Source organism: Carex rostrata, chromosome 32 (genome assembly GCF_964058835.1).
Source record: "Carex rostrata chromosome 32, lpCarRost1.2, whole genome shotgun sequence".
NCBI lineage: Eukaryota > Viridiplantae > Streptophyta > Magnoliopsida > Poales > Cyperaceae > Carex > Carex rostrata.
Window position 1 is genome coordinate 683,392 of NC_135949.1, and position 10,296 is coordinate 693,687.

Here is a 10,296-nt window from a genome sequence, read left to right on the forward strand (position 1 = left end):
AGGTGACTGCTTGTATTTGAATTACAGTTAAGGAACCTATTAGGATATGGTTTAGCAGACGAATGTCGCATTCTATGACTAATAGTGGAGTAATCTTGATTATTGGTATTGTGAAATATTGGTAATTAAGACTTATCATAAATCTTCATGCAACTGAACTAAGTACACCGACAGGGGCTTACTCAGTTAGAGTGTTGGTTAGACCGACAGGCGGTCAACACTAGAATAAGATTAGCAGCTCTCAGATCGCATTGATACTAGTACAGGGCGTGTGCGGTTCTGATCAAACTATGTGTGATTTCGACTGGAGTTGAAACCAGAGTTTGTATGGTTACCCAAACGTGTGCGGATGGTGACAAAGCTGCATGCTATTGAGTAACTTTGCAACTGACAGGTATTAACAATAACATGCGGATGGTGACAGAACCGTGTGCTATTGTTATGACAACCAGAACCTAGATTAAACAAGTTTGAATGATATAATGTCTGATTCCCTAGAAGTCCATCTTCTAAAACACTTAATCTACTACTATTTCTTTGTTGTAATCCAACATGACAACTGAGAAACCAACAATCAAACAACTGAACACAACCAATCAACCTAAAAGGTCCGATAACCTAGACCTTAGTTTACATCTTAGATCTCTTAATACACCATCTCTGCGGATCGACACCCTAATATATACTACACGGTAGATTCATACGCTTGTGAATCAACAGTAAGTAGAAATTAGGGTTATAAATATTATTAGTATTGATTTTCACCCTATCAAATTCGTCCTTATATCATTAACCTACAAAAACAAAGTAAAGTTATCTCATGAGCAATCTACAAATGAGAATACCAATCTACAAATGTAACTTCATGAACTACTATCACCTTCTCCAATGTTGATTTGAATATATATCAAAAGTATTAATCCTCATTATACATTATACATTATTTCCCCTATCTATATACTAACTAAGAGATGGGCTACGGTGAGTTGCGAAATAAAACGCGTTTCTACTTCACGCCATATTTTTATTTTGAAAGTCCAAATGACCTATCCGAACCGTTAGATGTAATCTCCATATATGAAATGTGCTTGGAGACCAAATTTTATATTTTTTGGAATTTTTTTACAATTTATTAAGCAATTTTGAAAACTGTTGTTTTGCTGTGAATAGTAAAAAACAGTAAAAATTTCTGGACCATCGGATCAGCGATTTTCAAAATTGTTTAATAAATAGTAAAAAAATTCGAAAAAATGTAAAATTTGGTCTCCAAGCACATTTCAATATGGAGATTATGTTGAGCGGTTCGGATCGGTCATTTGAATTTTCAAATCGCAAAATATGAGTGTGAAGTAAAATAGTCGCTCTACTTCGCAACTCATCGTAACCCATCTCTACTAACTAATATATAAAGTTAGAATGTGATTATTAATAAATAGCATTGAATTATGAAAGAGAAATTTGACGTGGACGCTGATATGTCATGTGATTTTAGAGGCTACAACTATTTGCCGACGACTAATACTATTTGCTAATTATCATACAATTTCAGTTTAGAGAAGATTCATCCAGCTGCATTTCAAGTTTCTTTTTGACTAAATTATTGCAACACAGTAGACACAAAGCCAACATCCCATCGTCTGCTATTATTCCAAATTGTATTTTGGTGGTAGCAAATTTTCATTACTCAATTTCAGAAAATCCAATCAAAATCAATTATCTATGTTGCATTATATGGTATTGACATTTATCATATAACTGATTTTCATAGTGGAATATCTCAACAGGGGCTGATTTAAATATAGAGGGGTCAACAATCATTTTCAAAAATCATTTCAATAAAAAATAAAATATATCTCAGATAATAAAACCCTTCACTATTTGATTTTATAGAAAAGGCATGTAACTTGTTGCTGATGTCAATTTAATTCAGTGAAACTGGAGAAAAGACGGTGATGCCCTGGGAGGAGAGAGACGACGACAGACAGTGGAGAGAAGCCATTTGAGAGGCACCGGAGGAGGGAGAGGCGTCGGAGGAGATAGAGGCGATCGGCACCGGAGGTTTGGGGTTATGGCGCACGGAGAAGGAGGAGGAAGAGGCGATTGATTTTGGAGAAGAGAGAGGTTTGAGGTTATGGCGATCGATTTTGGAGAAGAGAGAGGTTTGGGGTTTTCGCGATCGATTTCGTATTAGCGGAGAAGGGTTTGAGGTTATGGCGCGCGGAGAAGAAAGGTCATTGGCGTTTTTTTTAATCCCAAAATTTCAGTGATAAAAGAAAAAAAACCTTTGAGTGAAATTCCTTTTTTTTTGAGAAATTGAGCATCAGTGACCGGTGTCAGCACCAGCCGCTGATATAGTCGCTGATGCTCTTTTCTGTTGTATTGAAGTCAAGCGTCAATTTTATTTTTTATAAATTAATTTTAATACTTTCATTTTTCATCATTTCTGACCGTTTGACTTTATACTAAATTAATTCTTAAATTTATAAATTTTGAATGCAAAAACATGTACGTACATTGATTTTAACATATTACGTCGTTTGTCAAACTAATTCTATAGATCATAGAGTTAAGTTCATCAAAAAGACTTGGCCAACTCAAGAATACTATAATTCTACTCCCAGAAAAAAGAAAAAAATGTTGCAAGCATCTCTTGATTTCTTTTAGTTTCAGTGATAAAATTAATTTAGCAAAAAGGTATTTCCTGTATTACGAATTTACGAAATCACACATTACAAGTACTGTTACTCATTAAAGCAAAGAAATTCCAACACGATTGTTGCAACCAGAGAAGCAATCGGGTACTACGAGCCGAGCGAAAGATGTCACAATCAAATTTAATAGGAACATGGATATTATATTCCACTTATATAATACCTGTACGTACGTATTATTATTAATTCAAAACCAAACAATATATTATATATATATCATGCTCAAATCCTATTCATTATGTAACTCTTCATTTCCAGCAACTCAGTAATTTGAGTTGTATTTAAAGAGCACGACACATTGAGCTATCTCTCTCTCTCTCTCTCTCAAAAGAAAAGAAAACACAAAAATTATAAAGACAGCGAGATCACACAGAGATTTTATTTGATGGAAGTTTTGGCCACCCTCACTGTTTTATTTCTCCTCTATTCACTATACCTTCTCTACAAGTCCTACATCCTCAAACGCTCCACAAATTGCTACTTGGTAGACTATGTGTGCTTCAAGCCATCATCGGACTGGGAAATCACCACCCGAAAATGCGGTGAAATAATAGAGCGCAACAAGACCCTTGGTTTGGTAGAATACAAGTTCTTACTAAAGGTGGTTGTTAGCTCAGGTATCGGTGAAAGAACGTATGGCCCGAGAAACATCATCGAAGGACGTGAAGAATCACCGACGCTTGATGATTCCATACAAGAAATGGATGAATTTTTGGACGTCACGATTCGTGATTTATTTGTGAAAACAAATATCTCGCCGAGCGATGTGGATGTCCTGGTTGTTAACATTTCCACTTTCTGTCCTGCCCCTTCCCTAGCTTCACGAATTGTGCACCGGTACAACATGCGGGAGGATGTGAAGACATACAATCTGTCTTCCATGGGGTGTAGTGCAACCTTGGTAGCCATTGATGTGGTGCAAAACATCTTCAAATCTGGAAAAAAGACCGTAGCAGTGGTCGTCACGTCAGAATCGATTAGCCCTAACTGGTATTCCGGCAATGACAGATCAATGATGCTTGGTAATTGCCTTTTTCGATGTGGCGGGTCAGTTATGCTATTAACAAATGACCCTGCAATGCGGTCTCGATCCAAGATGAGGCTCAAGTGCCTTGTTCGGACTCACATCGGGGCAAATGATGATGCATTCAATAGCGCTGTACAGAAAGAAGATGACATGGGTCGGGTTGGTGTGCACCTAAGCAAGAGCCTCCCAAAATCCGCGGTACATGCTTTTTCACAAAATTTGAAGCGTCTCATGCCTAAAGTCCTCCCGTATCGTGAAATGGCACTGTTAGTCTACCGCATAGTGAAGCAAAAGGTGGTTCAACGAAATACCAAGCTCAACACATTGGTGGCTCAAATCGACTTCAAGTCAGGGGTAGATCACTTTTGCTTGCATACCGGTGGCACCGCAGTGATTGATGCTGTCGGGCGTGCTCTGAGGCTGAGTGAATACGATGTAGAACCAGCAAGAATGACATTGCACCGGTGGGGTAACACGTCGGCAAGTAGCATATGGTATGTGTTGGGGTACATGGAGGCAAAAAAGAGATTGAAAAGAAATGATAGAGTGCTTATGATCAGTTTTGGTTCAGGGTTCAAGTGCAACAGTTGTCTTTGGGAGGTGTGTAGAGATCTGGGAGATGGTGATGTTTGGGAGGACTGTATCAAAGATTACCCCCCACAAACCCTAGTTAACCCTTACTTAGAGAAGTATGCATGGGTCAACGAGGATACAGAGGAAACTTTTGACAAGGAAAAAAGGATTGAGGAATTTAAACAATCACCTTGGTAAGAAAGAAAAAACAATAAACCATAAAAAGGATATGTGAAGTTTTAAGTTTTAACAGATACAAATTTATTTTTACCACTGGAAAGTCATGCATTGATTAGAGAAAAAGTGATAGGTACACCATACTTTGCTACTGAGATAGTTTGTTTCTATGGTCCTGCAATATTATCTGTCAATATTGTCTGTCATGTATTAAATGAAGTATTTATTATTCCTTTAATTTTTGTTAGAGATGTATTTTCCTTTGTTCTTTTTTCTTTCTATACTGTTGTTTAAAATCAATATTGGAGCTCTCTGCAAAGATAACTTGTTTAATAATTTTTTTGCTGTATGTAATAGTACAAAAAATCTCTGCACCGACTGTTCAAATACCCCTACACCGACTGTTATAGCGGCGTCAGTAAAGCCGGCGCCAGTGAAGGTTACCTTTTACTGACGCTCTAAAAACAGCCAGTGTTGGTATTCAACATTGACGCTTTAAAAAGAGTCAGTGTTGAACATCAACACTGACTGTTTTTAGAGCGTCAGTGTTGGTGTTCAACACTGGCGCTTTAAAAATAGTCGGTGTTGATGTTAAAAACGTCAGTATAGATATTAAAAACAGTCATTGTTAGCTTTATAACCGTCAGTGTTGATATAAAAATTTCGGCATAGTTCTGTTTATATTTGGGCTAGCCTCCATATTTTTGCTAGCCATATATTACTATTTAACATTTATTGATGTTAAACAATATATCATACGAATAATTTAGATAACATAATATCATTCACCAAAAAACATACAACATAATAGATTCATTCACCAAAAAACACACTATAACAAAATTTACATGACAAATATGAACAAAATATACAACTAAAATATGAACAAAATATGCAAATATAACAAAATTTACAAAGCATTACATGTCTTGTAAATAGAAAACACAGTTTGGAACCACAATGATTTCGAGGGTTGCTGCCTTCTCCAACCACACCTTGCTCTTCACTCGACATTTCAACCCTTCTCTTCCTCGTTGGATCAATCTTCTTCATATTCGATAAACCGTGTGTGAATGCCAAGTTGTTTCATTCTCTCCGTGTTTGAGTTGATCCTCTCTTCCCTAGCCTTTTCGATGCCCAATTGAGCTTTTCCCATCTTGACCTATTAAACTTTTAAGATTTTCAAAAATTTGTTCAGAATTTATAAATAATTAGATGGCAGCCTCGCTTTGCTTCGGCAGTGACAGTCCTGACATGTTATATGAATTACTTGCGATTTGATAAGTCGTAAACGGTGTGGTACAGAGGCAGAACAAAAACTATATAGAAAGTTAGAATAATGATAGGTGGAACAAAAACTGTATAGAAAGATGAAAGTATCAATTTACATTTGCAACGATATTATGAAGTTGTTAGCCTACATGAGATGAGTACGTTACATTGTGCGATACATTTTTGCCTATCTGCAAAGGTGTTGTGTAATGTACTATATTTCAGAAAAGTATAGATGCGATGTGATAACACATTATCCTGTTGGCAATGGAAAAATAAAAGAGGAAGTTCTCTTTCTTCATCTTCTCTTCATATTATTCATCTTCAGCAGCATACTCATGTTACAAAATATAAAAAATAATAAAATGAATTAAACAAACACCATTCTTTCATGGTAAAAAACTTTGGATGTTCAAATTTAAACAATAATAAAGGAATAACGTATACCAGATCAACAACTTTTAATACGGCTTTCTCATATCTCACTTTAGCCTCCTCAGCAAATGCCTAAACAATCATGATTAAATTCATAAGTAAATTTTTTATATGAAAACTATAATTATATTAAAATTAAATCAACATGTTTCAGTGCCGCATATTAAACTTCTTCGTTGCATATTGTTATTTGCCTAAAGAAGGAAAAAAATTAAGTAACATATGGTAATACCAAAATAATGAACTTGAACAACCAATAAAATCCAGAAAAAAGATTAAAATAATTTCATGAAATTTGGATCTAATATATTGTGTGCTTAATTGGGTTAGATTGTGTTTGGGTCATCTTGACCCATTGGTGGAGTCAGATCTGACCTGAGTCACCCCGACCCCCTCATTGTACACAACCTAAGTCTAGATTTGGAACTTGCATCTGAACCCACAATGTTGTGGCGTACTCTATTTCCTCTCTTAATTACCAAATATAATTCCAATCCTATTTTTATATTTTATGAATTACAACGATAAAATATTTATTGCATCTATAAATTCAATTTAAACAATTAAACTTAATTATTAAATATCTTACAAAATATACACAATGCACAAATTTTTATTCTCAAATAGTTATACATCCATAACAATTTATTTTTAAATATTCAAGTGAAATTAATTTCACTTTCCTCTCAAGACTAACATGAGATCTATCTACAATTTAAATTTACAAAATTCTAAGTTTCTAATTAACATATTTTTATTTTTATTTTGTTTAACATAAATTAAATTATCATATTATTTAATTGGATTCCCTTATAAAATTTGTCAACAGACGCAAAATTCCGGTTGAAATCACATTTCATATAACTTGTGATTTTCTTTAGGATTCTCCGTCTTCTTGCATTATCTTCTAATTATTAAATTCGTATTTGTAAAAACTTGAAAGATTTTAAGTTTTAACTTGATTTTATTAAATAAATTAATGTATTACATGTGTTCAATGAAATGTTCAAACCAAAATATCATATTTTTAATTATGATATTTGAAAAAAAAATTAAGGAAAAAATGTAAAATAGAATGAAAAATGAAACAAACAAAAATATGATAAATAAATATAATTGTTAAATAAAATTCACATAATACACATAAATTATTATTTTTAAATAAAAATTCAACCCTAATAAATTATTTATAAATTACTTTATAAGTCCCAATTAGTTATAAATCAGATTTGGCAAGTCCAAGAGTGCTAGCCTTTGGCTTTTGGTATGAGATTCGGATAAGAAAATAGTCTGAGTGGCGCAATGAGCAGAGAAGAATTGAATTCGATCAGGTTCCAGCTCATTACTCGTATTATTATTATTATTTTTCACGAATTGAATTTCGATGCCACGTTCATCATGACAACACCTAATGCTACATTAATAATTTTGTTTTACGCTCCAAATGACAAGTCGAAAATACTGATCTTGTTGAATACCACAAGTAAGGCATATTGTTAAAAAATTAGAGTTTCTTTATTATAACATCAACATAACAGAAAAAATCCAAGGTTAGTGATAGTTAAATATGTATATTGATATTTTTACCCTTTGATCCGGTATCAAGTAAACTCCATATTTTATAATTTTTAATTCACAAATACTCCATGTGATATACAAGAAGATTATAAAAGATTCAAGAACATTTTTAAAAACTTGAAATTTAAATTAACACACAAAAATTATGGTGATGATATGTCAAATTAAACAGTAAATCATTTCTCATATATATGTATGTGCGCTTGGTTTAGGACTAGATACTAGCATAATTACAGGATTTATTTCTCAATACTAACGGTTTTTAAAAAAACAGTCAGTGTTGGTGTTCAACACTGACGCTCTAAAAACAGTCAGTGTTGGTTATTAACACTGACGGTTTTTAAAAAAATAGTCAGTGTTGAACACCAACACTGACTGTTTTTAAAGCGTCAGTGTTGGTGATCAACACTGACGCTTTAAAAGCAGTCAGTGTGGGTGTTCAACACTGACGGTTTATAAAAAAAATAGTCAGTGTTAGTTGTCAACACTGGCAGTTTTTAAAGCGTCAGTGTTGAACACCAACACTCACGGTTTTTAAAAAACAGTCAGTGTTGGTTATCAACACTGACTATTTTTAAAGCGTCAGTATTGAGTACCAACACTGACGCTTTAAAAACCGTGAGTGTTGGTGTTCAACACTGACGCTTTAAAAACCGTTAGTGTTGACAACTAACACTGACTGTTTTTTTTAAACCGTTAGTGTTGATAACCAACACTGACTCTTTTTAAAGTGTCAGTGTTGAACAACAACGCTGACTGTTATTTAATAAAAGAGTCAGTGTAGTATGAGCAACACTGATGCTTCCCTTAAAACAGTCGGTGGTTAAGGGTCGGTGAAAGGGTTTTTTGTACTAGTGTATGTAATGTGTATGGAGCTTCAAATTGCAGATATAGTCAACGAGCCTTTTGTTTTAAAAATTGCGTACATTTTATGTTAGAAAGTAGATATAGCAGTTTTCAAAGTGAAATAAAGCAATTTTTGACTCTAATTAAAGTCTTGACCCTTAAAACAACTTTTCCTATTGAAGTACCTGGCCCAGCATATCTAATAACCATATCTTCTCGAAACAAGATATAGAATTTGCAAATGTTATCAGAATACTGTCCATGGCTACAACGTGTAGCGTCTTAATTATGTGTCTCTTTCAATATTGTTGACATTGTGGAATATGAGTGTTATTTTATTACTAAATACAAACTTTCCATTTATAAAAAAAAGCACAACTAGTCAGTGGCTACTATGACTATCTGAACTGGTAAGACATCGATCAATTCTAGAACATGGAATTCAAGACCCCTATACTTTTTTGTCAAATGCTACATTCTATACTATTCTTTTTCTTTTTCTTTTTTTTACGAGCTATTCTAGTAATCTTTTTTTTTTTCTGAAAAAATTGCATCCAGACATTACATTGTGACTTGTTGACCTGACCTCCATTTGGATTGCTACCAGGAGAAAATAGCAATCTAATAGAGGATCAAATATATTGTATTGGAGATAATAGTAGGTGCGAATTATAAGAGTTGATTAGCATTGTAATAGCGGTAGGTAAGAGATGTTTAGTGGAGTTGTGTATGATTGTATCTTAATTAAGACTATAAATAAGTGTCATGTCATTGTACTTAAACACACAAGATTAATACAAATTATCTCTTTTATAAAATCCTTTATGATATCAGAGCTTTGGTAAGCTGGAATTAGACTTGCGCCTATTCCGAAATTGTACCTCAAATCTAATCCCTTATTCCACCTTATACAGTTTTTTTTTCCCAGAAATAAACCCGTTGTATTCCTCTCTATTCTAGTCTAAACCTCTCTATTTTACTCTTTATTCTTCTTATCCAACTCTCTCTCCACAGATCTATCTTATTCCCTCTAATCTCATCTCCTATTCCTTTCTTCCAACAGATCAAGAAAACGAGAAAAAAAAAAACAGATCGGTAACCAGTATCGCATCAGACCAGTTCAAGAATCAAACAAGATCAAGAACACCAGAAGAGATCGCCAAGCACCGATCCAGATCGAGCCAAAGAGGATTGAGGCCCAAACCGTGCACTCTCTCTGCTTCGAATCAGACTCGTACATATCTCCGTCGTTGACTTCTCTGACGCAGCGCACTGCTGACTTTGAGATCGAGGTCTGTAGAAGTACGCACCTCGTCACCTGAGACGGAGCTCTATGACTCGACACGACACTGATCTCCGACCTCTCCTTACCTCACCAGACGGCCGCCGTCTCCTCGTCAGATCATCAGCCATCTAACCTCTGCCACGATCACATCCTCTTTCTGATTGCCGATCGACTCAGCTCGTCGGATTCACAGTTGAGCACACCTCTCATTATTTCCTCGAGGAGATCCCCGCCTCCGCTCACACTGGAATTCACCGAAATTTTTATTAATAGAAAAATAAATAAATAAATATCCATAATGAGGAAGCATTTCGTAACAATTTGATTTGTAAAAAAAAACGTGATAGTTCATAACGTCTAGAGAACATTATGGACTATCACGGCTAGCTAAA

General features: G+C 34.6%; 1 pseudogene across 1 annotated transcript; it reads left to right on the forward strand.

Moving 5' to 3' along the window:
* The first annotated feature begins 3,034 nt into the window (after nucleotides 1–3,034).
* Nucleotides 3,035–4,729, forward strand: LOC144548217 (3-ketoacyl-CoA synthase 3 pseudogene; annotated as a pseudogene). The gene has a single exon (XR_013509288.1). The product of XR_013509288.1 is annotated as a 3-ketoacyl-CoA synthase 3 pseudogene (transcript).
* The last annotated feature ends 5,567 nt before the right edge of the window (nucleotides 4,730–10,296 follow it).